Raw genomic sequence first — 18,761 nt, 5'->3', positions numbered from 1 at the left:
GGCTCGGTGGCGCAATGGTAGCGCTTCTGACTCCAGATCAGAAGGCTGCGTGTTCGAATCACGTCCGGGTCAAAGAAATAATAAAACTTAGTTTTTAAGTTGTTTATAGAATTCTACCAGTTAAACTTCGTAAAGGGGGCTCGGCGGCGCAATGGTAACGCGTCTGACTCCAGATCAGAAGGCTGCGTGTTCGAATCACGTCCGGGTAAAACAAATAATAAAATTTAGTTTTTACGTTGTTTATAGAAATTCTACCAATTAAACCTTCGTAAAGGGGGCTCGGTGGCGCAATGGTAGCGCGTCTGACTCCAGATCAGAAGGCTGCGTGTTCGAATCACGTCCGGGTCAAACAAATAATAAAATTAAGTTTTTACGTTGTTTATAGAAATTCTACCAATTAAACCTTCGCAAAGGGGGCTGGGTGGCGCAATGGTAGCGCGTCTGACTCCAGATCAGAAGGCTGCGTGTTCGAATCACGTCCGGGTCAAAGAAATAATTCTAATCAGTTTTTAAGTTGATTTTAGAATTCTACCAATTAAACCTTCGTAAAGGGGGCTCGTTGGCGCAATGGTAGCGCGTCTGACTCCAGATCAGAAGGCTGCGTGTTCGAATCACGTCCGGGTCAAACAAATAATAATATTTAGTTTTTACGTTGTTTATAGAAATTCTACCAATTTAACCTTCGTTCAGGGGGCTCGGTGGCGCAATGGGAGCGCGTCTGACTCCAGATCAGAAGGCTTCGTGTTCGAATCACGTCCGGGTCAAAGAAATAATAAAACTTAGTTTTTAAGTTGTTTATAGAATTCTACCAGTTAAACTTCGTAAAGGGGGCTCGGCGGCGCAATGGTAACGCGTCTGACTCCAGATCAGAAGGCTGCGTGTTCGAATCACGTCCGGGTCAAACAAATAATAAAATTAAGTTTTTACGTTGTTTATAGAAATTCTACCAATTAAACCTTCGCAAAGGGGGCTCGGTGGCGCAATGGTAGCGCGTCTGACTCCAGATCAGAAGGCTGCGTGTTCGAATCACGTCCGGGTCAAAGAAATAATTCAAATCAGTTTTTAAGTTGATTTTAGAATTCTACCAATTAAACCTTCGTAAAGGGGGCTCGTTGGCGCAATGGTAGCGCGTCTGACTCCAGATCAGAAGGCTGCGTGTTCGAATCACGTCCGGGTCAAAGAAATAATAAAACTTAGTTTTTAAGTTGTTTATAGAATTCTACCAGTTAAACTTCGTAAAGGGGGCTGGGCGGCGCAATGGTAACGCGTCTTACTCCAGATCAGAAGGCTGCGTGTTCGAATCACGTCCGGGTAAAACAAATAATAAAATTTAGTTTTTACGTTGTTTATAGAAATTCTACCAATTAAACCTTCGTAAAGGGGGCTCGGTGGCGCAATGGTAGCGCGTCTGACTCCAGATCAGAAGGCTGCGTGTTCGAATCACGTCCGGGTCAAACAAATAATAAAATTAAGTTTTTACGTTGTTTATAGAAATTCTACCAATTAAACCTTCGCAAAGGGGGCTCGGTGGCGCAATGGTAGCGCGTCTGACTCCAGATCAGAAGGCTGCGTGTTCGAATCACGTCCGGGTCAAAGAAATAATTCAAATCAGTTTTTAAGTTGATTATAGAATTCTACCAATTAAACCTTCGTAAAGGGGGCTCGTTGGCGCAATGGTAGCGCGTCTGACTCCAGATCAGAAGGCTGCGTGTTCGAATCACGTCCGGGTCAAACAAATAATAATATTTAGTTTTTACGTTGTTTATAGAAATTCTACCAATTTAACCTTCGTTCAGGGGGCTCGGTGGTGCAATGGGAGCGCGTCTGACTACAGATCAGAAGGCTGCGTGTTCGAATCACGTCCGGGTCAAAGAAGTAATAAAATTTAGTTTTTACGTTGTTTATAGAAATTCTACCAATTTAACCTTTCTTCAGGGGGCTCGGTGGCGCAATGGTAGCGCTTCTGACTCCAGATCAGAAGGCTGCGTGTTCGAATCACGTCCGGGTCAAAGAAATAATAAAACTTACTTTTTAAGTTGTTTATAGAATTCTACCAATTAAACTTCGTAAAAGGGGCTCGGTGGCGCAATGATAGCGCGTCTGACTCCAGATCAGAAGGCTGCGTGTTCGAATCACGTCCGGGTCAAACAAATAAAAAAATTTTGTTTTTACGTTGTTTATAGAAATTCTACCAATTTAACCTTCGTTCAGAGGGCTCGGTGGCGCAATGGTAGCGCGTCTGACTCCAGATCAGAAGGCTGCGTGTTCGAACCACGTCCGGGTCAAACAAATAATAAAATTTAGTTTTTACGTTGTTTATAGAAAATATACCAATTTAACCTTCGTTCTGGGTGCTCGGTGGCGCAATAGTAGCGCGTCTGACTCCAGATCAGAAGGCTGCGTGTTCGAATCACGTCCGGGTCAAACAAAAAACAATTTAGTTTTTACGTTGTTTATAGAAATTCTACCAATTTAACCTTTGTTCAGGGGGCTCGGTGGCGCAATGGTAGCGCTTCTGACTCCAGATCAGAAGGCTGCGTGTTCGAATCACGTCCGGGTCAAAGAAATAATAAAACTTACTTTTTAAGTTGTTTATAGAATTCTACCAATTAAACTTCGTAAAAGGGGCTCGGTGGCGCAATAGTAGCGCGTCTGACTCCAGATCAGAAGGCTGCGTGTTGGAATCACGTCCGGGTCAAAGAAATAATAAAACTTACTTTTTAAGTTGTTTATAGAATTCTACCAATTAAACTTCGTAAAAGGGGCTCGTTGGCGCAATGGTAGCGCGTCTGACTCCAGATCAGAAGGCTGCGTGTTCGAATCACGTCCGGGTCAAAGAAATAATAATATTTAGTTTTTACGTTGTTTATAGAAATTCTACCAATTTAACCTTCGTTCAGGGGGCTCGGTGGCGCAATGGTAGCGCGCCTGACTCCAGATCAGAAGGCTGCGTGTTCGAATCACGTCCGGGTCAAAGAAATAATAAAACTTACTTTTTAAGTTGTTTATAGAATTCTACCAATTAAACTTCGTAAAAGGGGCTCAGTGGCGCAATAGTAGCGCGTCTGACTCCAGATCAGAAGGCTGCGTGTTGGAATCACGTCCGGGTCAAAGAAATAGTAAAAATCAGTTTTTAAGTTGTTTTTAGAATTCTACCAATTAAACCTTCGTAAAGGGGGCTCGGTGGCGTAATGGTAGCGCGTCTGACTCCAGATCAGAAGGCTGCGTGTTCGAATCAGGTCCGGGTCAAACAAATAATAAAATTTAGTTTTTACGTTGTTTATAGAAATTCTACCAATTTAACCTTCGTTCAGGGGGCTCGGTGGCGCAATGGGAGCGCGTCTGACTCCAGATCAGAAGGCTTCGTGTTCGAATCACGTCCGGGTCAAAGAAATAATTCAAATCAGTTTTTAAGTTGATTTTAGAATTATACCAATTAAACCTTCGTAAAGGGGGCTCGTTGGCGCAATGGTAGCGCGTCTGACTCCAGATCAGAAGGCTGCGTGTTCGAATCACGTCCGGGTCAAACAAATAATAATATTTAGTTTTTACGTTGTTTATAGAAATTCTACCAATTTAACCTTCGTTCAGGGGGCTCGGTGGCGCAATGGGAGCGCGTCTGACTCCAGATCAGAAGGCTGCGTGTTCGAATCACGTCCGGGTCAAAGAAATAGTAAAAATCAGTTTTTAAGTTGTTTTTAGAATTCTACCAATTAAACCTTCGTAAAGGGGGCTCGGTGGCGTAATGGTAGCGCGTCTGACTCCAGATCAGAAGGCTGCGTGTTCGAATCAGGTCCGGGTCAAACAAATAATAAAATTTAGTTTTTACGTTGTTTATAGAAATTCTACCAATTTAACCTTCGTTCAGGGGGCTCGGTGGCGCAATGGGAGCGCGTCTGACTCCAGATCAGAAGGCTTCGTGTTCGAATCACGTCCGGGTCAAAGAAATAATAAAACTTAGTTTTTAAGTTGTTTATAGAATTCTACCAGTTAAACTTCGTAAAGGGGGCTCGGCGGCGCAATGGTAACGCGTCTGACTCCAGATCAGAAGGCTGCGTGTTCGAATCACGTCCGGGTCAAACAAATAATAAAATTAAGTTTTTACGTTGTTTATAGAAATTCTACCAATTAAACCTTCGCAAAGGGGGCTCGGTGGCGCAATGGTAGCGCGTCTGACTCCAGATCAGAAGGCTGCGTGTTCGAATCACGTCCGGGTCAAAGAAATAATTCAAATCAGTTTTTAAGTTGATTTTAGAATTCTACCAATTAAACCTTCGTAAAGGGGGCTCGTTGGCGCAATGGTAGCGCGTCTGACTCCAGATCAGAAGGCTGCGTGTTCGAATCACGTCCGGGTCAAAGAAATAATAAAACTTAGTTTTTAAGTTGTTTATAGAATTCTACCAGTTAAACTTCTTAAAGGGGGCTCGGCGGCGCAATGGTAACGCGTCTGACTCCAGATCAGAAGGCTGCGTGTTCGAATCACGTCCGGGTAAAACAAATAATAAAATTTAGTTTTTACGTTGTTTATAGAAATTCTACCAATTAAACCTTCGTAAAGGGGGCTCGGTGGCGCAATGGTAGCGCGTCTGACTCCAGATCAGAAGGCTGCGTGTTCGAATCACGTCCGGGTCAAACAAATAATAAAATTAAGTTTTTACGTTGTTTATAGAAATTCTACCAATTAAACCTTCGCAAAGGGGGCTCGGTGGCGCAATGGTAGCGCGTCTGACTCCAGATCAGAAGGCTGCGTGTTCGAATCACGTCCGGGTCAAAGAAATAATTCAAATCAGTTTTTAAGTTGATTTTAGAATTCTACCAATTAAACCTTCGTAAAGGGGGCTCGTTGGCGCAATGGTAGCGCGTCTGACTCCAGATCAGAAGGCTGCGTGTTCGAATCACGTCCGGGTCAAAGAAGTAATAAAATTTAGTTTTTACGTTGTATATAGAAATTCTACCAATTTAACCTTTCTTCAGGGGGCTCGGTGGCGCAATGGTAGCGCTTCTGACTCCAGATCAGAAGGCTGCGTGTTCGAATCACGTCCGGGTCAAAGAAATAATAAAACTAATTTTTAAGTTGTTTATAGAATTCTACCAATTAAACTTCGTAAAAGGGGCTCGGTGGCGCAATGGTAGCGCGTCTGACTCCAGATCAGAAGGCTGCGTGTTCGAATCACGTCCGGGTCAAACAAATAAAAAAATTTTGTTTTTACGTTGTTTATAGAAATTCTACCAATTTAACCTTCGTTCAGAGGGCTCGGTGGCGCAATGGTAGCGCGTCTGACTCCAGATCAGAAGGCTGCGTGTTCGAACCACGTCCGGGTCAAACAAATAATAAAATTTAGTTTTTACGTTGTTTATAGAAAATCTACCAATTTAACCTTCGTTCTGGGTGCTCGGTGGCGCAATAGTACCGCGTCTGACTCCAGATCAGAAGGCTGCGTGTTCGAATCACGTCCGGGTCAAACAAAAAACAATTTAGTTTTTACGTTGTTTATAGAAATTCTACCAATTTAACCTTTGTTCAGGGGGCTCGGTGGCGCAATGGTAGCGCTTCTGACTCCAGATCAGAAGGCTGCGTGTTCGAATCACGTCCGGGTCAAAGAAATAATAAAACTTACTTTTTAAGTTGTTTATAGAATTCTACCAATTAAACTTCGTAAAAGGGGCTCGGTGGCGCAATAGTAGCGCGTCTGACTCCAGATCAGAAGGCTGCGTGTTGGAATCACGTCCGGGTCAAAGAAATAATAAAACTTACTTTTTAAGTTGTTTATAGAATTCTACCAATTAAACTTCGTAAAAGGGGCTCGTTGGCGCAATGGTAGCGCGTCTGACTCCAGATCAGAAGGCTGCGTGTTCGAATCACGTCCGGGTCAAACAAATAATAATATTTAGTTTTTACGTTGTTTATAGAAATTCTACCAATTTAACCTTCGCAAAGGGGGCTCGGTGGCGCAATGGTAGCGCGTCTGACTCCAGATCAGAAGGCTGCGTGTTCGAATCACGTCCGGGTCAAAGAAATAATTCAAATCAGTTTTTAAGTTGATTTTAGAATTCTACCAATTAAACCTTCGTAAAGGGGGCTCGTTGGCGCAATGGTAGCGCGTCTGACTCCAGATCAGAAGGCTGCGTGTTCGAATCACGTCCGGGTCAAACAAATAATAATATTTAGTTTTTACGTTGTTTATAGAAATTCTACCAATTTAACCTTCGTTCAGGGGGCTCGGTGGTGCAATGGGAGCGCGTCTGACTACAGATCAGAAGGCTGCGTGTTCGAATCACGTCCGGGTCAAAGAAGTAATAAAATTTAGTTTTTACGTTGTTTATAGAAATTCTACCAATTTAACCTTTCTTCAGGGGGCTCGGTGGCGCAATGGTAGCGCTTCTGACTCCAGATCAGAAGGCTGCGTGTTCGAATCACGTCCGGGTCAAAGAAATAATAAAACTTACTTTTTAAGTTGTTTATAGAATTCTACCAATTAAACTTCGTAAAAGGGGCTCGGTGGCGCAATGGTAGCGCGTCTGACTCCAGATCAGAAGGCTGCGTGTTCGAATCACGTCCGGGTCAAACAAATAAAAAAATTTTGTTTTTACGTTGTTTATAGAAATTCTACCAATTTAACCTTCGTTCAGAGGGCTCGGTGGCGCAATGGTAGCGCGTCTGACTCCAGATCAGAAGGCTGCGTGTTCGAATCACGTCCGGGTCAAAGAAATAATTCAAATCAGTTTTTAAGTTGATTTTAGAATTCTACCAATTAAACCTTCGTAAAGGGGGCTCGTTGGCGCAATGGTAGCGCGTCTGACTCCAGATCAGAAGGCTGCGTGTTCGAATCACGTCCGGGTCAAACAAATAATAATATTTAGTTTTTACGTTGTTTATAGAAATTCTACCAATTTAACCTTCGTTCAGGGGGCTCGGTGGTGCAATGGGAGCGCGTCTGACTACAGATCAGAAGGCTGCGTGTTCGAATCACGTCCGGGTCAAAGAAGTAATAAAATTTAGTTTTTACGTTGTTTATAGAAATTCTACCAATTTAACCTTTCTTCAGGGGGCTCGGTGGCGCAATGGTAGCGCTTCTGACTCCAGATCAGAAGGCTGCGTGTTCGAATCACGTCCGGGTCAAAGAAATAATAAAACTTACTTTTTAAGTTGTTTATAGAATTCTACCAATTAAACTTCGTAAAAGGGGCTCGGTGGCGCAATGGTAGCGCGTCTGACTCCAGATCAGAAGGCTGCGTGTTCGAATCACGTCCGGGTCAAACAAATAAAAAAATTTTGTTTTTACGTTGTTTATAGAAATTCTACCAATTTAACCTTCGTTCAGAGGGCTCGGTGGCGCAATGGTAGCGCGTCTGACTCCAGATCAGAAGGCTGCGTGTTCGAATCACGTCCGGGTCAAAGAAATAATTCAAATCAGTTTTTAAGTTGATTTTAGAATTCTACCAATTAAACCTTCGTAAAGGGGGCTCGTTGGCGCAATGGTAGCGCGTCTGACTCCAGATCAGAAGGCTGCGTGTTCGAATCACGTCCGGGTCAAACAAATAATAATATTTAGTTTTTACGTTGTTTATAGAAATTCTACCAATTTAACCTTCGTTCAGGGGGCTCGGTGGTGCAATGGGAGCGCGTCTGACTACAGATCAGAAGGCTGCGTGTTCGAATCACGTCCGGGTCAAAGAAGTAATAAAATTTAGTTTTTACGTTGTTTATAGAAATTCTACCAATTTAACCTTTCTTCAGGGGGCTCGGTGGCGCAATGGTAGCGCTTCTGACTCCAGATCAGAAGGCTGCGTGTTCGAATCACGTCCGGGTCAAAGAAATAATAAAACTTACTTTTTAAGTTGTTTATAGAATTCTACCAATTAAACTTCGTAAAAGGGGCTCGGTGGCGCAATGGTAGCGCGTCTGACTCCAGATCAGAAGGCTGCGTGTTCGAATCACGTCCGGGTCAAACAAATAAAAAAATTTTGTTTTTACGTTGTTTATAGAAATTCTACCAATTTAACCTTCGTTCAGAGGGCTCGGTGGCGCAATGGTAGCGCGTCTGACTCCAGATCAGAAGGCTGCGTGTTCGAATCACGTCCGGGTCAAAGAAATAATTCAAATCAGTTTTTAAGTTGATTTTAGAATTCTACCAATTAAACCTTCGTAAAGGGGGCTCGTTGGCGCAATGGTAGCGCGTCTGACTCCAGATCAGAAGGCTGCGTGTTCGAATCACGTCCGGGTCAAACAAATAATAATATTTAGTTTTTACGTTGTTTATAGAAATTCTACCAATTTAACCTTCGTTCAGGGGGCTCGGTGGTGCAATGGGAGCGCGTCTGACTACAGATCAGAAGGCTGCGTGTTCGAATCACGTCCGGGTCAAAGAAGTAATAAAATTTAGTTTTTACGTTGTTTATAGAAATTCTACCAATTTAACCTTTCTTCAGGGGGCTCGGTGGCGCAATGGTAGCGCTTCTGACTCCAGATCAGAAGGCTGCGTGTTCGAATCACGTCCGGGTCAAAGAAATAATAAAACTTACTTTTTAAGTTGTTTATAGAATTCTACCAATTAAACTTCGTAAAAGGGGCTCGGTGGCGCAATGGTAGCGCGTCTGACTCCAGATCAGAAGGCTGCGTGTTCGAATCACGTCCGGGTCAAAGAAATAATTCAAATCAGTTTTTAAGTTGATTTTAGAATTCTACCAATTAAACCTTCGTAAAGGGGGCTCGTTGGCGCAATGGTAGCGCGTCTGACTCCAGATCAGAAGGCTGCGTGTTCGAATCACGTCCGGGTCAAACAAATAATAATATTTAGTTTTTACGTTGTTTATAGAAATTCTACCAATTTAACCTTCGTTCAGGGGGCTCGGTGGTGCAATGGGAGCGCGTCTGACTACAGATCAGAAGGCTGCGTGTTCGAATCACGTCCGGGTCAAAGAAGTAATAAAATTTAGTTTTTACGTTGTTTATAGAAATTCTACCAATTTAACCTTTCTTCAGGGGGCTCGGTGGCGCAATGGTAGCGCTTCTGACTCCAGATCAGAAGGCTGCGTGTTCGAATCACGTCCGGGTCAAAGAAATAATAAAACTTACTTTTTAAGTTGTTTATAGAATTCTACCAATTAAACTTCGTAAAAGGGGCTCGGTGGCGCAATGGTAGCGCGTCTGACTCCAGATCAGAAGGCTGCGTGTTCGAATCACGTCCGGGTCAAACAAATAAAAAAATTTTGTTTTTACGTTGTTTATAGAAATTCTACCAATTTAACCTTCGTTCAGAGGGCTCGGTGGCGCAATGGTAGCGCGTCTGACTCCAGATCAGAAGGCTGCGTGTTCGAATCACGTCCGGGTCAAAGAAATAATTCAAATCAGTTTTTAAGTTGATTTTAGAATTCTACCAATTAAACCTTCGTAAAGGGGGCTCGTTGGCGCAATGGTAGCGCGTCTGACTCCAGATCAGAAGGCTGCGTGTTCGAATCACGTCCGGGTCAAACAAATAATAATATTTAGTTTTTACGTTGTTTATAGAAATTCTACCAATTTAACCTTCGTTCAGGGGGCTCGGTGGTGCAATGGGAGCGCGTCTGACTACAGATCAGAAGGCTGCGTGTTCGAATCACGTCCGGGTCAAAGAAGTAATAAAATTTAGTTTTTACGTTGTTTATAGAAATTCTACCAATTTAACCTTTCTTCAGGGGGCTCGGTGGCGCAATGGTAGCGCTTCTGACTCCAGATCAGAAGGCTGCGTGTTCGAATCACGTCCGGGTCAAAGAAATAATAAAACTTACTTTTTAAGTTGTTTATAGAATTCTACCAATTAAACTTCGTAAAAGGGGCTCGGTGGCGCAATGGTAGCGCGTCTGACTCCAGATCAGAAGGCTGCGTGTTCGAATCACGTCCGGGTCAAACAAATAAAAAAATTTTGTTTTTACGTTGTTTATAGAAATTCTACCAATTTAACCTTCGTTCAGAGGGCTCGGTGGCGCAATGGTAGCGCGTCTGACTCCAGATCAGAAGGCTGCGTGTTCGAATCACGTCCGGGTCAAACAAATAATAATATTTAGTTTTTACGTTGTTTATAGAAATTCTACCAATTTAACCTTCGTTCAGGGGGCTCGGTGGTGCAATGGGAGCGCGTCTGACTACAGATCAGAAGGCTGCGTGTTCGAATCACGTCCGGGTCAAAGAAGTAATAAAATTTAGTTTTTACGTTGTTTATAGAAATTCTACCAATTTAACCTTTCTTCAGGGGGCTCGGTGGCGCAATGGTAGCGCTTCTGACTCCAGATCAGAAGGCTGCGTGTTCGAATCACGTCCGGGTCAAAGAAATAATAAAACTTACTTTTTAAGTTGTTTATAGAATTCTACCAATTAAACTTCGTAAAAGGGGCTCGGTGGCGCAATGGTAGCGCGTCTGACTCCAGATCAGAAGGCTGCGTGTTCGAATCACGTCCGGGTCAAACAAATAATAAAATTTAGTTTTTACGTTGTTTATAGAAATTCTACCAATTTAACCTTCGTTCAGGGGCTCGGTGGCGCAATGGTAGCGCGCCTGACTCCAGATCAGAAGCCTGCGTGTTCGAATCACGTCCGGGTCAAAGAAATAATAAAACTTAGTTTTTAAGTTTTTTATAGAAAATCTACCAATTTAACCTTCGTTCTGGGTGCTCGGTGGCGCAATAGTAGCGCGTCTGACTCCAGATCAGAAGGCTGCTTGTTCGAATCACGTCCGGGTCAAACAAAAAACAATTTAGTTTTTACGTTGTTTATAGAAATTCTACCAATTTAACCTTTGTTCAGGGGGCTCGGTGGCGCGATGGTAGCGCTTCTGACTCCAGATCAGAAGGCTGCGTGTTCGAATCACGTCCGGGTCAAAGAAATAATAAAACTTACTTTTTAAGTTGTTTATAGAATTCTACCAATTAAACTTCGTAAAAGGGGCTCGGTGGCGCAATAGTAGCGCGTCTGACTCCAGATCAGAAGGCTGCGTGTTGGAATCACGTCCGGGTCAAAGAAATAATAAAACTTACTTTTTAAGTTGTTTATAGAATTCTACCAATTAAACTTCGTAAAAGGGGCTCGTTGGCGCAATGGTAGCGCGTCTGACTCCAGATCAGAAGGCTGCGTGTTCGAATCACGTCCGGGTCAAAGAAATAATAATATTTAGTTTTTACGTTGTTTATAGAAATTCTACCAATTTAACCTTCGTTCAGGGGGCTCGGTGGCGCAATGGTAGCGCGCCTGACTCCAGATCAGAAGGCTGCGTGTTTGAATCACGTCCGGGTCAAAGAAATAATAAAACTTACTTTTTAAGTTGTTTATAGAATTCTACCAATTAAACTTCGTAAAAGGGGCTCGGTGGCGCAATAGTAGCGCGTCTGACTCCAGATCAGAAGGCTGCGTGTTGGAATCACGTCCGGGTCAAAGAAATAGTAAAAATCAGTTTTTAAGTTGTTTTTAGAATTCTACCAATTAAACCTTCGTAAAGGGGGCTCGGTGGCGTAATGGTAGCGCGTCTGACTCCAGATCAGAAGGCTGCGTGTTCGAATCAGGTCCAGGTCAAACAAATAATAAAATTTAGTTTTTACGTTGTTTATAGAAATTCTACCAATTTAACCTTCGTTCAGGGGGCTCGGTGGCGCAATGGGAGCGCGTCTGACTCCAGATCAGAAGGCTTCGTGTTCGAATCACGTCCGGGTCAAAGAAATAATAAAACTTAGTTTTTAAGTTGTTTATAGAATTCTACCAGTTAAACTTCGTAAAGGGGGCTCGGCGGCGCAATGGTAACGCGTCTGACTCCAGATCAGAAGGCTGCGTGTTCGAATCACGTCCGGGTAAAACAAATAATAAAATTTAGTTTTTACGTTGTTTATAGAAATTCTACCAATTAAACCTTCGTAAAGGGGGCTCGGTGGCGCAATGGTAGCGCGTCTGACTCCAGATCAGAAGGCTGCGTGTTCGAATCACGTCCGGGTCAAACAAATAATAAAATTAAGTTTTTACGTTGTTTATAGAAATTCTACCAATTAAACCTTCGCAAAGGGGGCTGGGTGGCGCAATGGTAGCACGTCTGACTCCAGATCAGAAGGCTGCGTGTTCGAATCACGTCCGGGTCAAAGAAATAATTCTAATCAGTTTTTAAGTTGATTTTAGAATTCTACCAATTAAACCTTCGTAAAGGGGGCTCGTTGGCGCAATGGTAGCGCGTCTGACTCCAGATCAGAAGGCTGCGTGTTCGAATCACGTCCGGGTCAAACAAATAATAATATTTAGTTTTTACGTTGTTTATAGAAATTCTACCAATTTAACCTTCGTTCAGGGGGCTCGGTGGTGCAATGGGAGCGCGTCTGACTACAGATCAGAAGGCTGCGTGTTCGAATCACGTCCGGGTCAAACAAATAATAAAATTTAGTTTTAACGTTGTTTATAGAAATTCTACCAATTTAACCTTCGTTCAGGGGGCTCGGTGGCGCAGTGGTAGCGCTTCTGACTCCAGATCAGAAGGCTGCGTGTTCGAATCACGTCCGGGTCAAAGAAATAATAAAATTGAGTTTTTAAGTTGTTTTTAGACTTCTACCAATTAAGCCTTCGTACAGGGGGCTCGGTGGCACAATGGGAGCGCGTCTGACTCCAGAACAGAAGGCTGCGTGTTCGAATCACGTCCGGGTCAAACAAATAATAAAATTTAGTTTTTACGTTGTTTATAGAAGTTCTACCAATTTAACCTTCGTTCAGGGGGCTCGGTGGCGCAATGGTAGCGCTTCTGACTCCAGATCAGAAGGCTGCGTGTTCGAATCACGTCCGGGTCAAAGAAATAATAAAACTTACTTTTTAAGTTGTTTATAGAATTCTACCAATTAAACTTCGTAAAAGGGGCTCGTTGGCGCAATGGTAGCGCGTCTGACTCCAGATCAGAAGGCTGCGTGTTCGAATCACGTCCGGGTCAAAGAAATAATAAAACTTAGTTTTTAAGTTTTTTATAGAAAATCTACCAATTTAACCTTCGTTCTGGGTGCTCGGTGGCGCAATAGTAGCGCGTCTGACTCCAGATCAGAAGGCTGCTTGTTCGAATCACGTCCGGGTCAAACAAAAAACAATTTAGTTTTTACGTTGTTTATAGAAATTCTACCAATTTAACCTTTGTTCAGGGGGCTCGGTGGCGCAATGGTAGCGCTTCTGACTCCAGATCAGAAGGCTGCGTGTTCGAATCACGTCCGGGTCAAAGAAATAATAAAACTTACTTTTTAAGTTGTTTATAGAATTCTACCAATTAAACTTCGTAAAAGGGGCTCGGTGGCGCAATAGTAGCGCGTCTGACTCCAGATCAGAAGGCTGCGTGTTGGAATCACGTCCGGGTCAAAGAAATAATAAAACTTACTTTTTATGTTGTTTATAGAATTCTACCAATTAAACTTCGTAAAAGGGGCTCGTTGGCGCAATGGTAGCGCGTCTGACTCCAGATCAGAAGGCTGCGTGTTCGAATCACGTCCGGGTCAAAGAAATAATAATATTTAGTTTTTACGTTGTTTATAGAAATTCTACCAATTTAACCTTCGTTCAGGGGGCTCGGTGGCGCAATGGTAGCGCGCCTGACTCCAGATCAGAAGGCTGCGTGTTCGAATCACGTCCGGGTCAAAGAAATAATAAAACTTACTTTTTAAGTTGTTTATAGAATTCTACCAATTAAACTTCGTAAAAGGGGCTCGGTGGCGCAATAGTAGCGCGTCTGACTCCAGATCAGAGGGCTGCGTGTTCGAATCACGTACGGGTCAAAGAAATCATACAAATCAGTTTTTAAGTGGTTCTTAGAATTCTACCAATTTAACCTTCGTTGAGGGGGCTCGGTGGCGCAATGGTAGCGCGTCTGACTCCAGATCAGAAGGCTGCGTGTTCGAAGCACGTTCGGGTCAAACAAACAATAAAATTTAGTTTTAACGTTGTTTATAGAAATTCTACCAATTTAACCTGCGTTCAGGGGGCTCGGTGGCGCAGTGGTAGCGCTTCTGACTCCAGATCAGAAGGCTGCGTGTTCGAATCACGTCCGGGTCAAAGAAATAATAAAATTGAGTTTTTAAGTTGTTTTTAGACTTCTACCAATTAAGGCTTCGTACAGGGGGCTCGGTGGCACAATGGGAGCGCGTCTGACTCCAGAACAGAAGGCTGCGTGTTCGAATCACGTCCGGGTCAAACAAATAATAAAATTTAGTTTTTACGTTGTTTATAGAAGTTCTACCAATTTAACCTTCGTTCAGGGGGCTCGGTGGCGCAATGGTACCGCGTCTGACTCCAGATCAGAAGGCTGCGTGTTCGAATCACGTCCGGGTCAAAGAAATCATACAAATCAGTTTTTAAGTTGTTCTTAGAATTCTACCAATTTAACCTTCGTTGAGGGGGCTCGGTGGCGCAATGGTAGCGCGTCTGACTCCAGATCAGAAGGCTGCGTGTTCGAAGCACGTTCGGGTCAAACAAAGAATAAAATTTAGTTTTTACGTTGTTTATAGAAATTCTACAAATTTAACCTTCGTTCAGGGGGCTCGGTGGCGCAATGGTAGCGCGTCTGACTCCAGATCAGAAGGCTGCGTGTTCGAATCACGTCCGGGTCAAACAAATAATAAAATTTAGTTTTAACGTTGTTTATAGAAATTCTACCAATTTAACCTTCGTTCAGGGGGCTCGGTGGCGCAGTGGTAGCGCTTCTGACTCCAGATCAGAAGGCTGCGTGTTCGAATCACGTCCGGGTCAAAGAAATAATAAAATTGAGTTTTTAAGTTGTTTTTAGACTTCTACCAATTAAGCCTTCGTACAGGGGGCTCGGTGGCACAATGGGAGCGCGTCTGACTCCAGAACAGAAGGCTGCGTGTTCGAATCACGTCCGGGTCAAACAAATAATAAAATTTAGTTTTTACGTTGTTTATAGAAGTTCTACCAATTTAACCTTCGTTCAGGGGGCTCGGTGGCGCAATGGTAGCGCTTCTGACTCCAGATCAGAAGGCTGCGTGTTCGAATCACGTCCGGGTCAAAGAAATAATAAAACTTACTTTTTAAGTTGTTTATAGAATTCTACCAATTAAACTTCGTAAAAGGGGCTCGTTGGCGCAATGGTAGCGCGTCTGACTCCAGATCAGAAGGCTGCGTGTTCGAATCACGTCCGGGTCAAACAAATAAAAAAATTTTGTTTTTACGTTGTTTATAGAAATTCTACCAATTTAACCTTCGTTCAGAGGGCTCGGTGGCGCAATGGTAGCGCGTCTGACTCCAGATCAGAAGGCTGCGTGTTCGAACCACGTCCGGGTCAAACAAATAATAAAATTTAGTTTTTACGTTGTTTATAGAAAATCTACCAATTTAACCTTCGTTCTGGGTGCTCGGTGGCGCAATAGTAGCGCGTCTGACTCCAGATCAGAAGGCTGCGTGTTCGAATCACGTCCGGGTCAAACAAAAAACAATTTAGTTTTTACGTTGTTTATAGAAATTCTACCAATTTAACCTTTGTTCAGGGGGCTCGGTGGCGCAATGGTAGCGCTTCTGACTCCAGATCAGAAGGCTGCGTGTTCGAATCACGTCCGGGTCAAAGAAATAATAAAACTTACTTTTTAAGTTGTTTATAGAATTCTACCAATTAATCTTCGTAAAAGGGGCTCGGTGGCGCAATAGTAGCGCGTCTGACTCCAGATCAGAAGGCTGCGTGTTGGAATCACGTCCGGGTCAAAGAAATAATAAAACTTACTTTTTATGTTGTTTATAGAATTCTACCAATTAAACTTCGTAAAAGGGGCTCGTTGGCGCAATGGTAGCGCGTCTGACTCCAGATCAGAAGGCTGCGTGTTCGAATCACGTCCGGGTCAAAGAAATAATAATATTTAGTTTTTACGTTGTTTATAGAAATTCTACCAATTTAACCTTCGTTCAGGGGGCTCGGTGGCGCAATGGTAGCGCGCCTGACTCCAGATCAGAAGGCTGCGTGTTCGAATCACGTCCGGGTCAAAGAAATAATAAAACTTACTTTTTAAGTTGTTTATAGAATTCTACCAATTAAACTTCGTAAAAGGGGCTCGGTGGCGCAATAGTAGCGCGTCTGACTCCAGATCAGAGGGCTGCGTGTTCGAATCACGTACGGGTCAAAGAAATCATACAAATCAGTTTTTAAGTGGTTCTTAGAATTCTACCAATTTAACCTTCGTTGAGGGGGCTCGGTGGCGCAATGGTAGCGCGTCTGACTCCAGATCAGAAGGCTGCGTGTTCGAAGCACGTTCGGGTCAAACAAACAATAAAATTTAGTTTTAACGTTGTTTATAGAAATTCTACCAATTTAACCTGCGTTCAGGGGGCTCGGTGGCGCAGTGGTAGCGCTTCTGACTCCAGATCAGAAGGCTGCGTGTTCGAATCACGTCCGGGTCAAAGAAATAATAAAATTGAGTTTTTAAGTTGTTTTTAGACTTCTACCAATTAAGCCTTCGTACAGGGGGCTCGGTGGCACAATGGGAGCGCGTCTGACTCCAGAACAGAAGGCTGCGTGTTCGAATCACGTCCGGGTCAAACAAATAATAAAATTTAGTTTTTACGTTGTTTATAGAAGTTCTACCAATTTAACCTTCGTTCAGGGGGCTCGGTGGCGCAATGGTACCGCGTCTGACTCCAGATCAGAAGGCTGCGTGTTCGAATCACGTCCGGGTCAAAGAAATCATACAAATCAGTTTTTAAGTTGTTCTTAGAATTCTACCAATTTAACCTTCGTTGAGGGGGCTCGGTGGCGCATTGGTAGCGCGTGTGACTCCAGATCAGAAGGCTGCGTGTTCGAAGCACGTTCGGGTCAAACAAACAATAAAATTTAGTTTTTACGTTGTTTATAGAAATTCTACAAATTTAACCTTCGTTCAGGGGGCTCGGTGGCGCAATGGTTGCGCGTCTGACTCCAGATCAGAAGGCTGCGTGTTCGAAGCATGTTCGGGTCAAACAAACAATAAAATTTAGTTTTTACGTTGTTTATAGAAATTCTACAAATTTAACCTTCGTTCAGGGGGCTCGGTGGCGCAGTGGTAGCGCTTCTGACTCCGGATCAGAAGGCTGCGTGTTCGAATCACGTCCGGGTCAAAGAAATAATAAAATTGAGTTTTTAAGTTGTTTTTAGACTTCTACCAATTAAGCCTTCGTACAGGGGGCTCGGTGGCACAATGGTACCGCGTCTGACTCCAGATCAGAAGGCTGCGTGTTCGAATCACGTCCAGGTCAAAGAAATCATATAAATCAGTTTTTAAGTTGTTCTTAGAATTCTACCAATTAAAGCTTCCTTCAGGGGGCTCGGTGGCGCAATGGTAGCGCGTCTGACTCCAGATCAGAAGGCTGCGTGTTCGAATCACGTCCGGGTCAAAGAAATAATAGAATTGAGTTTTTAAGTTGTTTTTAGACTTCTACCAATTAAGCCTTCGTACAGGGGGCTCGGTGGCGCAATGGTAGCGCGTCTGACTCCAGATCAGAAGGCTGCGTGTTCGAAGCACGTTCGGGTCAAACAAACAATAAAATTTAGTTTTTACGTTGTTTATAGAAGTTCTACCAATTTAACCTTCGTTCAGGGGGCTCGGTGGCGCGATGGTACCGCGTCTGACTCCAGATCAGAAGGCTGCGTGTTCGAATCACGTCCGGGTCAAAGAAATCATACAAATCAGTTTTTAAGTTGTTCTTAGAATTCTACCAATTTAACCTTCGTTGAGGGGGCTCGGTGGCGCAATGGTAGCGCGTCTGACTCCAGATCAGAAGGCTGCGTGTTCGAAGCACGTTCGGGTCAAACAAACAATAAAATTTAGTTTTTACGTTGTTTATAGAAATTCTACCAATTTATCCTTCGTTCAGGGGGCTCGTTGGCGCAAGGGTAGCTTGTCTGACTCCAGATCAGAAGGCTGCGTGTTCGAATCACGTCCGGGTCAAAGAAATAATAATATTTAGTTTTTACGTTGTTTATAGAAATTCTACCAATTTAACCTTCGTTCAGGGGGCTCGGTGGCGCAATGGTAGCGCGTCTGACTCCAGATCAGAAGGCTGCGTGTTCGAAGCACGTTCGGGTCAAACAAACAATAAAATTTAGTTTTTACGTTGTTTATAGAAATTCTACAAATTTAACCTTCGTTGAGGGGGCTCGGTGGCGCAATGGTAGCGCGCCTGACTCCAGATCAGAAGGCTGCGTGTTCGAATCACGTCCGGGTCAAAGAAGTAATAAAATTTAGTTTTTACGTTGTTTATAGAAATTCTACCAATTTAACCTTTCTTCAGGGGGCTCGGTGGCGCAATGGTAGCGCTTCTGACTCCAGATCAGAAGGCTGCGTGTTCGAATCACGTCCGGGTCAAAGAAATAATAAAACTTACTTTTTAAGTTGTTTATAGAATTCTACCAATTAAACTTCGTAAAAGGGGCTCGGTGGCGCAATGGTAGCGCGTCTGACTCCAGATCAGAAGGCTGCGTGTTCGAATCACGTCCGGGTCAAACAAATAAAAAAAATTTGTTTTTACGTTGTTTATAGAAATTCTACCAATTTAACCTTCGTTCAGAGGGCTCGGTGGCGCAATGGTAGCGCGTCTGACTCCAAATCAGAAGGCTGCGTGTTCGAACCACGTCCGGGTCAAACAAATAATAAAATTTAGTTTTTACGTTGTTTATAGAAATTCTACCAATTTAACCTTCGTTCTGGGTGCTCGGTGGCGCAATAGTAGCGCGTCTGACTCCAGATCAGAAGGCTGCGTGTTCGAATCACGTCCGGGTCAAACAAAAAACAATTTAGTTTTTACGTTG

General features: G+C 43.4%; 103 non-coding genes across 103 annotated transcripts; all 103 read left to right on the top strand.

Annotated features, from left to right (window-relative positions):
- Nucleotides 1-72, top strand: TRNAW-CCA (transfer RNA tryptophan (anticodon CCA)). The gene has a single exon. It is a non-coding gene; the product is annotated as a tRNA-Trp (tRNA).
- A 204-nt stretch (nucleotides 73-276) lies between these two features.
- On the top strand, nucleotides 277-348 carry TRNAW-CCA (transfer RNA tryptophan (anticodon CCA)). The gene has a single exon. It is a non-coding gene; the product is annotated as a tRNA-Trp (tRNA).
- Nucleotides 349-415: 67 nt separating this feature from the next.
- On the top strand, nucleotides 416-487 carry TRNAW-CCA (transfer RNA tryptophan (anticodon CCA)). The gene has a single exon. It is a non-coding gene; the product is annotated as a tRNA-Trp (tRNA).
- A 66-nt stretch (nucleotides 488-553) lies between these two features.
- TRNAW-CCA (transfer RNA tryptophan (anticodon CCA)) lies at nucleotides 554-625 on the top strand. The gene has a single exon. It is a non-coding gene; the product is annotated as a tRNA-Trp (tRNA).
- Nucleotides 626-692: 67 nt separating this feature from the next.
- Nucleotides 693-764, top strand: TRNAW-CCA (transfer RNA tryptophan (anticodon CCA)). Its single transcript has one exon. It is a non-coding gene; the product is annotated as a tRNA-Trp (tRNA).
- A 65-nt stretch (nucleotides 765-829) lies between these two features.
- On the top strand, nucleotides 830-901 carry TRNAW-CCA (transfer RNA tryptophan (anticodon CCA)). Its single transcript has one exon. It is a non-coding gene; the product is annotated as a tRNA-Trp (tRNA).
- Nucleotides 902-968: 67 nt separating this feature from the next.
- On the top strand, nucleotides 969-1,040 carry TRNAW-CCA (transfer RNA tryptophan (anticodon CCA)). Its single transcript has one exon. It is a non-coding gene; the product is annotated as a tRNA-Trp (tRNA).
- A 66-nt stretch (nucleotides 1,041-1,106) lies between these two features.
- TRNAW-CCA (transfer RNA tryptophan (anticodon CCA)) lies at nucleotides 1,107-1,178 on the top strand. The gene has a single exon. It is a non-coding gene; the product is annotated as a tRNA-Trp (tRNA).
- A 204-nt stretch (nucleotides 1,179-1,382) lies between these two features.
- On the top strand, nucleotides 1,383-1,454 carry TRNAW-CCA (transfer RNA tryptophan (anticodon CCA)). The gene has a single exon. It is a non-coding gene; the product is annotated as a tRNA-Trp (tRNA).
- A 67-nt stretch (nucleotides 1,455-1,521) lies between these two features.
- On the top strand, nucleotides 1,522-1,593 carry TRNAW-CCA (transfer RNA tryptophan (anticodon CCA)). Its single transcript has one exon. It is a non-coding gene; the product is annotated as a tRNA-Trp (tRNA).
- Nucleotides 1,594-1,659: 66 nt separating this feature from the next.
- On the top strand, nucleotides 1,660-1,731 carry TRNAW-CCA (transfer RNA tryptophan (anticodon CCA)). Its single transcript has one exon. It is a non-coding gene; the product is annotated as a tRNA-Trp (tRNA).
- Nucleotides 1,732-1,798: 67 nt separating this feature from the next.
- TRNAC-ACA (transfer RNA cysteine (anticodon ACA)) lies at nucleotides 1,799-1,870 on the top strand. Its single transcript has one exon. It is a non-coding gene; the product is annotated as a tRNA-Cys (tRNA).
- A 67-nt stretch (nucleotides 1,871-1,937) lies between these two features.
- TRNAW-CCA (transfer RNA tryptophan (anticodon CCA)) lies at nucleotides 1,938-2,009 on the top strand. Its single transcript has one exon. It is a non-coding gene; the product is annotated as a tRNA-Trp (tRNA).
- A 65-nt stretch (nucleotides 2,010-2,074) lies between these two features.
- Nucleotides 2,075-2,146, top strand: TRNAW-CCA (transfer RNA tryptophan (anticodon CCA)). The gene has a single exon. It is a non-coding gene; the product is annotated as a tRNA-Trp (tRNA).
- A 67-nt stretch (nucleotides 2,147-2,213) lies between these two features.
- TRNAW-CCA (transfer RNA tryptophan (anticodon CCA)) lies at nucleotides 2,214-2,285 on the top strand. The gene has a single exon. It is a non-coding gene; the product is annotated as a tRNA-Trp (tRNA).
- Nucleotides 2,286-2,489: 204 nt separating this feature from the next.
- On the top strand, nucleotides 2,490-2,561 carry TRNAW-CCA (transfer RNA tryptophan (anticodon CCA)). The gene has a single exon. It is a non-coding gene; the product is annotated as a tRNA-Trp (tRNA).
- Nucleotides 2,562-2,763: 202 nt separating this feature from the next.
- On the top strand, nucleotides 2,764-2,835 carry TRNAW-CCA (transfer RNA tryptophan (anticodon CCA)). Its single transcript has one exon. It is a non-coding gene; the product is annotated as a tRNA-Trp (tRNA).
- A 67-nt stretch (nucleotides 2,836-2,902) lies between these two features.
- Nucleotides 2,903-2,974, top strand: TRNAW-CCA (transfer RNA tryptophan (anticodon CCA)). Its single transcript has one exon. It is a non-coding gene; the product is annotated as a tRNA-Trp (tRNA).
- A 342-nt stretch (nucleotides 2,975-3,316) lies between these two features.
- Nucleotides 3,317-3,388, top strand: TRNAW-CCA (transfer RNA tryptophan (anticodon CCA)). The gene has a single exon. It is a non-coding gene; the product is annotated as a tRNA-Trp (tRNA).
- Nucleotides 3,389-3,454: 66 nt separating this feature from the next.
- Nucleotides 3,455-3,526, top strand: TRNAW-CCA (transfer RNA tryptophan (anticodon CCA)). The gene has a single exon. It is a non-coding gene; the product is annotated as a tRNA-Trp (tRNA).
- Nucleotides 3,527-3,593: 67 nt separating this feature from the next.
- On the top strand, nucleotides 3,594-3,665 carry TRNAW-CCA (transfer RNA tryptophan (anticodon CCA)). The gene has a single exon. It is a non-coding gene; the product is annotated as a tRNA-Trp (tRNA).
- A 205-nt stretch (nucleotides 3,666-3,870) lies between these two features.
- TRNAW-CCA (transfer RNA tryptophan (anticodon CCA)) lies at nucleotides 3,871-3,942 on the top strand. The gene has a single exon. It is a non-coding gene; the product is annotated as a tRNA-Trp (tRNA).
- Nucleotides 3,943-4,007: 65 nt separating this feature from the next.
- Nucleotides 4,008-4,079, top strand: TRNAW-CCA (transfer RNA tryptophan (anticodon CCA)). The gene has a single exon. It is a non-coding gene; the product is annotated as a tRNA-Trp (tRNA).
- A 67-nt stretch (nucleotides 4,080-4,146) lies between these two features.
- On the top strand, nucleotides 4,147-4,218 carry TRNAW-CCA (transfer RNA tryptophan (anticodon CCA)). The gene has a single exon. It is a non-coding gene; the product is annotated as a tRNA-Trp (tRNA).
- Nucleotides 4,219-4,284: 66 nt separating this feature from the next.
- TRNAW-CCA (transfer RNA tryptophan (anticodon CCA)) lies at nucleotides 4,285-4,356 on the top strand. The gene has a single exon. It is a non-coding gene; the product is annotated as a tRNA-Trp (tRNA).
- A 204-nt stretch (nucleotides 4,357-4,560) lies between these two features.
- On the top strand, nucleotides 4,561-4,632 carry TRNAW-CCA (transfer RNA tryptophan (anticodon CCA)). Its single transcript has one exon. It is a non-coding gene; the product is annotated as a tRNA-Trp (tRNA).
- A 67-nt stretch (nucleotides 4,633-4,699) lies between these two features.
- TRNAW-CCA (transfer RNA tryptophan (anticodon CCA)) lies at nucleotides 4,700-4,771 on the top strand. The gene has a single exon. It is a non-coding gene; the product is annotated as a tRNA-Trp (tRNA).
- A 66-nt stretch (nucleotides 4,772-4,837) lies between these two features.
- TRNAW-CCA (transfer RNA tryptophan (anticodon CCA)) lies at nucleotides 4,838-4,909 on the top strand. Its single transcript has one exon. It is a non-coding gene; the product is annotated as a tRNA-Trp (tRNA).
- A 67-nt stretch (nucleotides 4,910-4,976) lies between these two features.
- Nucleotides 4,977-5,048, top strand: TRNAW-CCA (transfer RNA tryptophan (anticodon CCA)). The gene has a single exon. It is a non-coding gene; the product is annotated as a tRNA-Trp (tRNA).
- Nucleotides 5,049-5,112: 64 nt separating this feature from the next.
- On the top strand, nucleotides 5,113-5,184 carry TRNAW-CCA (transfer RNA tryptophan (anticodon CCA)). Its single transcript has one exon. It is a non-coding gene; the product is annotated as a tRNA-Trp (tRNA).
- Nucleotides 5,185-5,251: 67 nt separating this feature from the next.
- TRNAW-CCA (transfer RNA tryptophan (anticodon CCA)) lies at nucleotides 5,252-5,323 on the top strand. Its single transcript has one exon. It is a non-coding gene; the product is annotated as a tRNA-Trp (tRNA).
- A 204-nt stretch (nucleotides 5,324-5,527) lies between these two features.
- On the top strand, nucleotides 5,528-5,599 carry TRNAW-CCA (transfer RNA tryptophan (anticodon CCA)). Its single transcript has one exon. It is a non-coding gene; the product is annotated as a tRNA-Trp (tRNA).
- Nucleotides 5,600-5,801: 202 nt separating this feature from the next.
- Nucleotides 5,802-5,873, top strand: TRNAW-CCA (transfer RNA tryptophan (anticodon CCA)). The gene has a single exon. It is a non-coding gene; the product is annotated as a tRNA-Trp (tRNA).
- A 67-nt stretch (nucleotides 5,874-5,940) lies between these two features.
- TRNAW-CCA (transfer RNA tryptophan (anticodon CCA)) lies at nucleotides 5,941-6,012 on the top strand. The gene has a single exon. It is a non-coding gene; the product is annotated as a tRNA-Trp (tRNA).
- Nucleotides 6,013-6,078: 66 nt separating this feature from the next.
- Nucleotides 6,079-6,150, top strand: TRNAW-CCA (transfer RNA tryptophan (anticodon CCA)). Its single transcript has one exon. It is a non-coding gene; the product is annotated as a tRNA-Trp (tRNA).
- Nucleotides 6,151-6,217: 67 nt separating this feature from the next.
- Nucleotides 6,218-6,289, top strand: TRNAC-ACA (transfer RNA cysteine (anticodon ACA)). Its single transcript has one exon. It is a non-coding gene; the product is annotated as a tRNA-Cys (tRNA).
- Nucleotides 6,290-6,356: 67 nt separating this feature from the next.
- TRNAW-CCA (transfer RNA tryptophan (anticodon CCA)) lies at nucleotides 6,357-6,428 on the top strand. Its single transcript has one exon. It is a non-coding gene; the product is annotated as a tRNA-Trp (tRNA).
- Nucleotides 6,429-6,493: 65 nt separating this feature from the next.
- Nucleotides 6,494-6,565, top strand: TRNAW-CCA (transfer RNA tryptophan (anticodon CCA)). Its single transcript has one exon. It is a non-coding gene; the product is annotated as a tRNA-Trp (tRNA).
- A 67-nt stretch (nucleotides 6,566-6,632) lies between these two features.
- On the top strand, nucleotides 6,633-6,704 carry TRNAW-CCA (transfer RNA tryptophan (anticodon CCA)). The gene has a single exon. It is a non-coding gene; the product is annotated as a tRNA-Trp (tRNA).
- A 66-nt stretch (nucleotides 6,705-6,770) lies between these two features.
- TRNAW-CCA (transfer RNA tryptophan (anticodon CCA)) lies at nucleotides 6,771-6,842 on the top strand. Its single transcript has one exon. It is a non-coding gene; the product is annotated as a tRNA-Trp (tRNA).
- A 67-nt stretch (nucleotides 6,843-6,909) lies between these two features.
- Nucleotides 6,910-6,981, top strand: TRNAC-ACA (transfer RNA cysteine (anticodon ACA)). The gene has a single exon. It is a non-coding gene; the product is annotated as a tRNA-Cys (tRNA).
- Nucleotides 6,982-7,048: 67 nt separating this feature from the next.
- On the top strand, nucleotides 7,049-7,120 carry TRNAW-CCA (transfer RNA tryptophan (anticodon CCA)). Its single transcript has one exon. It is a non-coding gene; the product is annotated as a tRNA-Trp (tRNA).
- A 65-nt stretch (nucleotides 7,121-7,185) lies between these two features.
- On the top strand, nucleotides 7,186-7,257 carry TRNAW-CCA (transfer RNA tryptophan (anticodon CCA)). The gene has a single exon. It is a non-coding gene; the product is annotated as a tRNA-Trp (tRNA).
- A 67-nt stretch (nucleotides 7,258-7,324) lies between these two features.
- TRNAW-CCA (transfer RNA tryptophan (anticodon CCA)) lies at nucleotides 7,325-7,396 on the top strand. Its single transcript has one exon. It is a non-coding gene; the product is annotated as a tRNA-Trp (tRNA).
- A 66-nt stretch (nucleotides 7,397-7,462) lies between these two features.
- TRNAW-CCA (transfer RNA tryptophan (anticodon CCA)) lies at nucleotides 7,463-7,534 on the top strand. The gene has a single exon. It is a non-coding gene; the product is annotated as a tRNA-Trp (tRNA).
- A 67-nt stretch (nucleotides 7,535-7,601) lies between these two features.
- On the top strand, nucleotides 7,602-7,673 carry TRNAC-ACA (transfer RNA cysteine (anticodon ACA)). Its single transcript has one exon. It is a non-coding gene; the product is annotated as a tRNA-Cys (tRNA).
- Nucleotides 7,674-7,740: 67 nt separating this feature from the next.
- On the top strand, nucleotides 7,741-7,812 carry TRNAW-CCA (transfer RNA tryptophan (anticodon CCA)). The gene has a single exon. It is a non-coding gene; the product is annotated as a tRNA-Trp (tRNA).
- Nucleotides 7,813-7,877: 65 nt separating this feature from the next.
- Nucleotides 7,878-7,949, top strand: TRNAW-CCA (transfer RNA tryptophan (anticodon CCA)). The gene has a single exon. It is a non-coding gene; the product is annotated as a tRNA-Trp (tRNA).
- Nucleotides 7,950-8,016: 67 nt separating this feature from the next.
- TRNAW-CCA (transfer RNA tryptophan (anticodon CCA)) lies at nucleotides 8,017-8,088 on the top strand. Its single transcript has one exon. It is a non-coding gene; the product is annotated as a tRNA-Trp (tRNA).
- A 66-nt stretch (nucleotides 8,089-8,154) lies between these two features.
- On the top strand, nucleotides 8,155-8,226 carry TRNAW-CCA (transfer RNA tryptophan (anticodon CCA)). The gene has a single exon. It is a non-coding gene; the product is annotated as a tRNA-Trp (tRNA).
- A 67-nt stretch (nucleotides 8,227-8,293) lies between these two features.
- On the top strand, nucleotides 8,294-8,365 carry TRNAC-ACA (transfer RNA cysteine (anticodon ACA)). The gene has a single exon. It is a non-coding gene; the product is annotated as a tRNA-Cys (tRNA).
- Nucleotides 8,366-8,432: 67 nt separating this feature from the next.
- On the top strand, nucleotides 8,433-8,504 carry TRNAW-CCA (transfer RNA tryptophan (anticodon CCA)). The gene has a single exon. It is a non-coding gene; the product is annotated as a tRNA-Trp (tRNA).
- A 65-nt stretch (nucleotides 8,505-8,569) lies between these two features.
- On the top strand, nucleotides 8,570-8,641 carry TRNAW-CCA (transfer RNA tryptophan (anticodon CCA)). The gene has a single exon. It is a non-coding gene; the product is annotated as a tRNA-Trp (tRNA).
- Nucleotides 8,642-8,707: 66 nt separating this feature from the next.
- Nucleotides 8,708-8,779, top strand: TRNAW-CCA (transfer RNA tryptophan (anticodon CCA)). Its single transcript has one exon. It is a non-coding gene; the product is annotated as a tRNA-Trp (tRNA).
- Nucleotides 8,780-8,846: 67 nt separating this feature from the next.
- TRNAC-ACA (transfer RNA cysteine (anticodon ACA)) lies at nucleotides 8,847-8,918 on the top strand. The gene has a single exon. It is a non-coding gene; the product is annotated as a tRNA-Cys (tRNA).
- A 67-nt stretch (nucleotides 8,919-8,985) lies between these two features.
- On the top strand, nucleotides 8,986-9,057 carry TRNAW-CCA (transfer RNA tryptophan (anticodon CCA)). Its single transcript has one exon. It is a non-coding gene; the product is annotated as a tRNA-Trp (tRNA).
- A 65-nt stretch (nucleotides 9,058-9,122) lies between these two features.
- On the top strand, nucleotides 9,123-9,194 carry TRNAW-CCA (transfer RNA tryptophan (anticodon CCA)). Its single transcript has one exon. It is a non-coding gene; the product is annotated as a tRNA-Trp (tRNA).
- A 67-nt stretch (nucleotides 9,195-9,261) lies between these two features.
- TRNAW-CCA (transfer RNA tryptophan (anticodon CCA)) lies at nucleotides 9,262-9,333 on the top strand. The gene has a single exon. It is a non-coding gene; the product is annotated as a tRNA-Trp (tRNA).
- Nucleotides 9,334-9,399: 66 nt separating this feature from the next.
- TRNAW-CCA (transfer RNA tryptophan (anticodon CCA)) lies at nucleotides 9,400-9,471 on the top strand. Its single transcript has one exon. It is a non-coding gene; the product is annotated as a tRNA-Trp (tRNA).
- A 67-nt stretch (nucleotides 9,472-9,538) lies between these two features.
- Nucleotides 9,539-9,610, top strand: TRNAC-ACA (transfer RNA cysteine (anticodon ACA)). The gene has a single exon. It is a non-coding gene; the product is annotated as a tRNA-Cys (tRNA).
- Nucleotides 9,611-9,677: 67 nt separating this feature from the next.
- Nucleotides 9,678-9,749, top strand: TRNAW-CCA (transfer RNA tryptophan (anticodon CCA)). Its single transcript has one exon. It is a non-coding gene; the product is annotated as a tRNA-Trp (tRNA).
- Nucleotides 9,750-9,814: 65 nt separating this feature from the next.
- TRNAW-CCA (transfer RNA tryptophan (anticodon CCA)) lies at nucleotides 9,815-9,886 on the top strand. The gene has a single exon. It is a non-coding gene; the product is annotated as a tRNA-Trp (tRNA).
- A 67-nt stretch (nucleotides 9,887-9,953) lies between these two features.
- On the top strand, nucleotides 9,954-10,025 carry TRNAW-CCA (transfer RNA tryptophan (anticodon CCA)). Its single transcript has one exon. It is a non-coding gene; the product is annotated as a tRNA-Trp (tRNA).
- A 67-nt stretch (nucleotides 10,026-10,092) lies between these two features.
- TRNAC-ACA (transfer RNA cysteine (anticodon ACA)) lies at nucleotides 10,093-10,164 on the top strand. Its single transcript has one exon. It is a non-coding gene; the product is annotated as a tRNA-Cys (tRNA).
- A 67-nt stretch (nucleotides 10,165-10,231) lies between these two features.
- On the top strand, nucleotides 10,232-10,303 carry TRNAW-CCA (transfer RNA tryptophan (anticodon CCA)). Its single transcript has one exon. It is a non-coding gene; the product is annotated as a tRNA-Trp (tRNA).
- A 65-nt stretch (nucleotides 10,304-10,368) lies between these two features.
- On the top strand, nucleotides 10,369-10,440 carry TRNAW-CCA (transfer RNA tryptophan (anticodon CCA)). Its single transcript has one exon. It is a non-coding gene; the product is annotated as a tRNA-Trp (tRNA).
- Nucleotides 10,441-10,782: 342 nt separating this feature from the next.
- Nucleotides 10,783-10,854, top strand: TRNAW-CCA (transfer RNA tryptophan (anticodon CCA)). Its single transcript has one exon. It is a non-coding gene; the product is annotated as a tRNA-Trp (tRNA).
- Nucleotides 10,855-11,056: 202 nt separating this feature from the next.
- TRNAW-CCA (transfer RNA tryptophan (anticodon CCA)) lies at nucleotides 11,057-11,128 on the top strand. Its single transcript has one exon. It is a non-coding gene; the product is annotated as a tRNA-Trp (tRNA).
- Nucleotides 11,129-11,195: 67 nt separating this feature from the next.
- Nucleotides 11,196-11,267, top strand: TRNAW-CCA (transfer RNA tryptophan (anticodon CCA)). Its single transcript has one exon. It is a non-coding gene; the product is annotated as a tRNA-Trp (tRNA).
- Nucleotides 11,268-11,609: 342 nt separating this feature from the next.
- Nucleotides 11,610-11,681, top strand: TRNAW-CCA (transfer RNA tryptophan (anticodon CCA)). The gene has a single exon. It is a non-coding gene; the product is annotated as a tRNA-Trp (tRNA).
- Nucleotides 11,682-11,885: 204 nt separating this feature from the next.
- Nucleotides 11,886-11,957, top strand: TRNAW-CCA (transfer RNA tryptophan (anticodon CCA)). The gene has a single exon. It is a non-coding gene; the product is annotated as a tRNA-Trp (tRNA).
- A 205-nt stretch (nucleotides 11,958-12,162) lies between these two features.
- Nucleotides 12,163-12,234, top strand: TRNAW-CCA (transfer RNA tryptophan (anticodon CCA)). The gene has a single exon. It is a non-coding gene; the product is annotated as a tRNA-Trp (tRNA).
- A 67-nt stretch (nucleotides 12,235-12,301) lies between these two features.
- On the top strand, nucleotides 12,302-12,373 carry TRNAC-ACA (transfer RNA cysteine (anticodon ACA)). Its single transcript has one exon. It is a non-coding gene; the product is annotated as a tRNA-Cys (tRNA).
- Nucleotides 12,374-12,440: 67 nt separating this feature from the next.
- Nucleotides 12,441-12,512, top strand: TRNAW-CCA (transfer RNA tryptophan (anticodon CCA)). The gene has a single exon. It is a non-coding gene; the product is annotated as a tRNA-Trp (tRNA).
- A 205-nt stretch (nucleotides 12,513-12,717) lies between these two features.
- On the top strand, nucleotides 12,718-12,789 carry TRNAW-CCA (transfer RNA tryptophan (anticodon CCA)). Its single transcript has one exon. It is a non-coding gene; the product is annotated as a tRNA-Trp (tRNA).
- Nucleotides 12,790-12,854: 65 nt separating this feature from the next.
- Nucleotides 12,855-12,926, top strand: TRNAW-CCA (transfer RNA tryptophan (anticodon CCA)). The gene has a single exon. It is a non-coding gene; the product is annotated as a tRNA-Trp (tRNA).
- A 204-nt stretch (nucleotides 12,927-13,130) lies between these two features.
- TRNAW-CCA (transfer RNA tryptophan (anticodon CCA)) lies at nucleotides 13,131-13,202 on the top strand. The gene has a single exon. It is a non-coding gene; the product is annotated as a tRNA-Trp (tRNA).
- Nucleotides 13,203-13,404: 202 nt separating this feature from the next.
- TRNAW-CCA (transfer RNA tryptophan (anticodon CCA)) lies at nucleotides 13,405-13,476 on the top strand. Its single transcript has one exon. It is a non-coding gene; the product is annotated as a tRNA-Trp (tRNA).
- Nucleotides 13,477-13,543: 67 nt separating this feature from the next.
- On the top strand, nucleotides 13,544-13,615 carry TRNAW-CCA (transfer RNA tryptophan (anticodon CCA)). The gene has a single exon. It is a non-coding gene; the product is annotated as a tRNA-Trp (tRNA).
- A 203-nt stretch (nucleotides 13,616-13,818) lies between these two features.
- Nucleotides 13,819-13,890, top strand: TRNAW-CCA (transfer RNA tryptophan (anticodon CCA)). The gene has a single exon. It is a non-coding gene; the product is annotated as a tRNA-Trp (tRNA).
- A 67-nt stretch (nucleotides 13,891-13,957) lies between these two features.
- Nucleotides 13,958-14,029, top strand: TRNAW-CCA (transfer RNA tryptophan (anticodon CCA)). Its single transcript has one exon. It is a non-coding gene; the product is annotated as a tRNA-Trp (tRNA).
- A 205-nt stretch (nucleotides 14,030-14,234) lies between these two features.
- On the top strand, nucleotides 14,235-14,306 carry TRNAW-CCA (transfer RNA tryptophan (anticodon CCA)). The gene has a single exon. It is a non-coding gene; the product is annotated as a tRNA-Trp (tRNA).
- A 66-nt stretch (nucleotides 14,307-14,372) lies between these two features.
- TRNAW-CCA (transfer RNA tryptophan (anticodon CCA)) lies at nucleotides 14,373-14,444 on the top strand. The gene has a single exon. It is a non-coding gene; the product is annotated as a tRNA-Trp (tRNA).
- Nucleotides 14,445-14,511: 67 nt separating this feature from the next.
- Nucleotides 14,512-14,583, top strand: TRNAW-CCA (transfer RNA tryptophan (anticodon CCA)). The gene has a single exon. It is a non-coding gene; the product is annotated as a tRNA-Trp (tRNA).
- A 67-nt stretch (nucleotides 14,584-14,650) lies between these two features.
- TRNAW-CCA (transfer RNA tryptophan (anticodon CCA)) lies at nucleotides 14,651-14,722 on the top strand. Its single transcript has one exon. It is a non-coding gene; the product is annotated as a tRNA-Trp (tRNA).
- A 205-nt stretch (nucleotides 14,723-14,927) lies between these two features.
- On the top strand, nucleotides 14,928-14,999 carry TRNAW-CCA (transfer RNA tryptophan (anticodon CCA)). The gene has a single exon. It is a non-coding gene; the product is annotated as a tRNA-Trp (tRNA).
- Nucleotides 15,000-15,064: 65 nt separating this feature from the next.
- Nucleotides 15,065-15,136, top strand: TRNAW-CCA (transfer RNA tryptophan (anticodon CCA)). The gene has a single exon. It is a non-coding gene; the product is annotated as a tRNA-Trp (tRNA).
- A 67-nt stretch (nucleotides 15,137-15,203) lies between these two features.
- TRNAW-CCA (transfer RNA tryptophan (anticodon CCA)) lies at nucleotides 15,204-15,275 on the top strand. The gene has a single exon. It is a non-coding gene; the product is annotated as a tRNA-Trp (tRNA).
- Nucleotides 15,276-15,479: 204 nt separating this feature from the next.
- TRNAW-CCA (transfer RNA tryptophan (anticodon CCA)) lies at nucleotides 15,480-15,551 on the top strand. The gene has a single exon. It is a non-coding gene; the product is annotated as a tRNA-Trp (tRNA).
- Nucleotides 15,552-15,753: 202 nt separating this feature from the next.
- TRNAW-CCA (transfer RNA tryptophan (anticodon CCA)) lies at nucleotides 15,754-15,825 on the top strand. Its single transcript has one exon. It is a non-coding gene; the product is annotated as a tRNA-Trp (tRNA).
- Nucleotides 15,826-15,892: 67 nt separating this feature from the next.
- Nucleotides 15,893-15,964, top strand: TRNAW-CCA (transfer RNA tryptophan (anticodon CCA)). The gene has a single exon. It is a non-coding gene; the product is annotated as a tRNA-Trp (tRNA).
- A 203-nt stretch (nucleotides 15,965-16,167) lies between these two features.
- Nucleotides 16,168-16,239, top strand: TRNAW-CCA (transfer RNA tryptophan (anticodon CCA)). The gene has a single exon. It is a non-coding gene; the product is annotated as a tRNA-Trp (tRNA).
- A 67-nt stretch (nucleotides 16,240-16,306) lies between these two features.
- On the top strand, nucleotides 16,307-16,378 carry TRNAW-CCA (transfer RNA tryptophan (anticodon CCA)). The gene has a single exon. It is a non-coding gene; the product is annotated as a tRNA-Trp (tRNA).
- Nucleotides 16,379-16,583: 205 nt separating this feature from the next.
- TRNAW-CCA (transfer RNA tryptophan (anticodon CCA)) lies at nucleotides 16,584-16,655 on the top strand. Its single transcript has one exon. It is a non-coding gene; the product is annotated as a tRNA-Trp (tRNA).
- A 344-nt stretch (nucleotides 16,656-16,999) lies between these two features.
- Nucleotides 17,000-17,071, top strand: TRNAR-CCG (transfer RNA arginine (anticodon CCG)). Its single transcript has one exon. It is a non-coding gene; the product is annotated as a tRNA-Arg (tRNA).
- A 204-nt stretch (nucleotides 17,072-17,275) lies between these two features.
- Nucleotides 17,276-17,347, top strand: TRNAW-CCA (transfer RNA tryptophan (anticodon CCA)). The gene has a single exon. It is a non-coding gene; the product is annotated as a tRNA-Trp (tRNA).
- A 66-nt stretch (nucleotides 17,348-17,413) lies between these two features.
- Nucleotides 17,414-17,485, top strand: TRNAW-CCA (transfer RNA tryptophan (anticodon CCA)). Its single transcript has one exon. It is a non-coding gene; the product is annotated as a tRNA-Trp (tRNA).
- Nucleotides 17,486-17,690: 205 nt separating this feature from the next.
- On the top strand, nucleotides 17,691-17,762 carry TRNAW-CCA (transfer RNA tryptophan (anticodon CCA)). Its single transcript has one exon. It is a non-coding gene; the product is annotated as a tRNA-Trp (tRNA).
- Nucleotides 17,763-17,968: 206 nt separating this feature from the next.
- Nucleotides 17,969-18,040, top strand: TRNAW-CCA (transfer RNA tryptophan (anticodon CCA)). The gene has a single exon. It is a non-coding gene; the product is annotated as a tRNA-Trp (tRNA).
- A 67-nt stretch (nucleotides 18,041-18,107) lies between these two features.
- On the top strand, nucleotides 18,108-18,179 carry TRNAW-CCA (transfer RNA tryptophan (anticodon CCA)). The gene has a single exon. It is a non-coding gene; the product is annotated as a tRNA-Trp (tRNA).
- A 67-nt stretch (nucleotides 18,180-18,246) lies between these two features.
- On the top strand, nucleotides 18,247-18,318 carry TRNAW-CCA (transfer RNA tryptophan (anticodon CCA)). The gene has a single exon. It is a non-coding gene; the product is annotated as a tRNA-Trp (tRNA).
- A 65-nt stretch (nucleotides 18,319-18,383) lies between these two features.
- Nucleotides 18,384-18,455, top strand: TRNAW-CCA (transfer RNA tryptophan (anticodon CCA)). Its single transcript has one exon. It is a non-coding gene; the product is annotated as a tRNA-Trp (tRNA).
- A 67-nt stretch (nucleotides 18,456-18,522) lies between these two features.
- Nucleotides 18,523-18,594, top strand: TRNAW-CCA (transfer RNA tryptophan (anticodon CCA)). Its single transcript has one exon. It is a non-coding gene; the product is annotated as a tRNA-Trp (tRNA).
- The last annotated feature ends 167 nt before the right edge of the window (nucleotides 18,595-18,761 follow it).

The sequence above is a fragment of the Phalangium opilio genome, unplaced genomic scaffold (assembly GCF_054372755.1).
Source record: "Phalangium opilio isolate 3A_F unplaced genomic scaffold, DU_Popi_V2 ptg000352l_1, whole genome shotgun sequence".
Lineage (NCBI taxonomy): Eukaryota > Metazoa > Arthropoda > Arachnida > Opiliones > Phalangiidae > Phalangium > Phalangium opilio.
The sequence above is the reverse complement of the archived record's forward strand: the minus strand, read 5'-3'. Positions and strand labels throughout refer to the sequence as shown.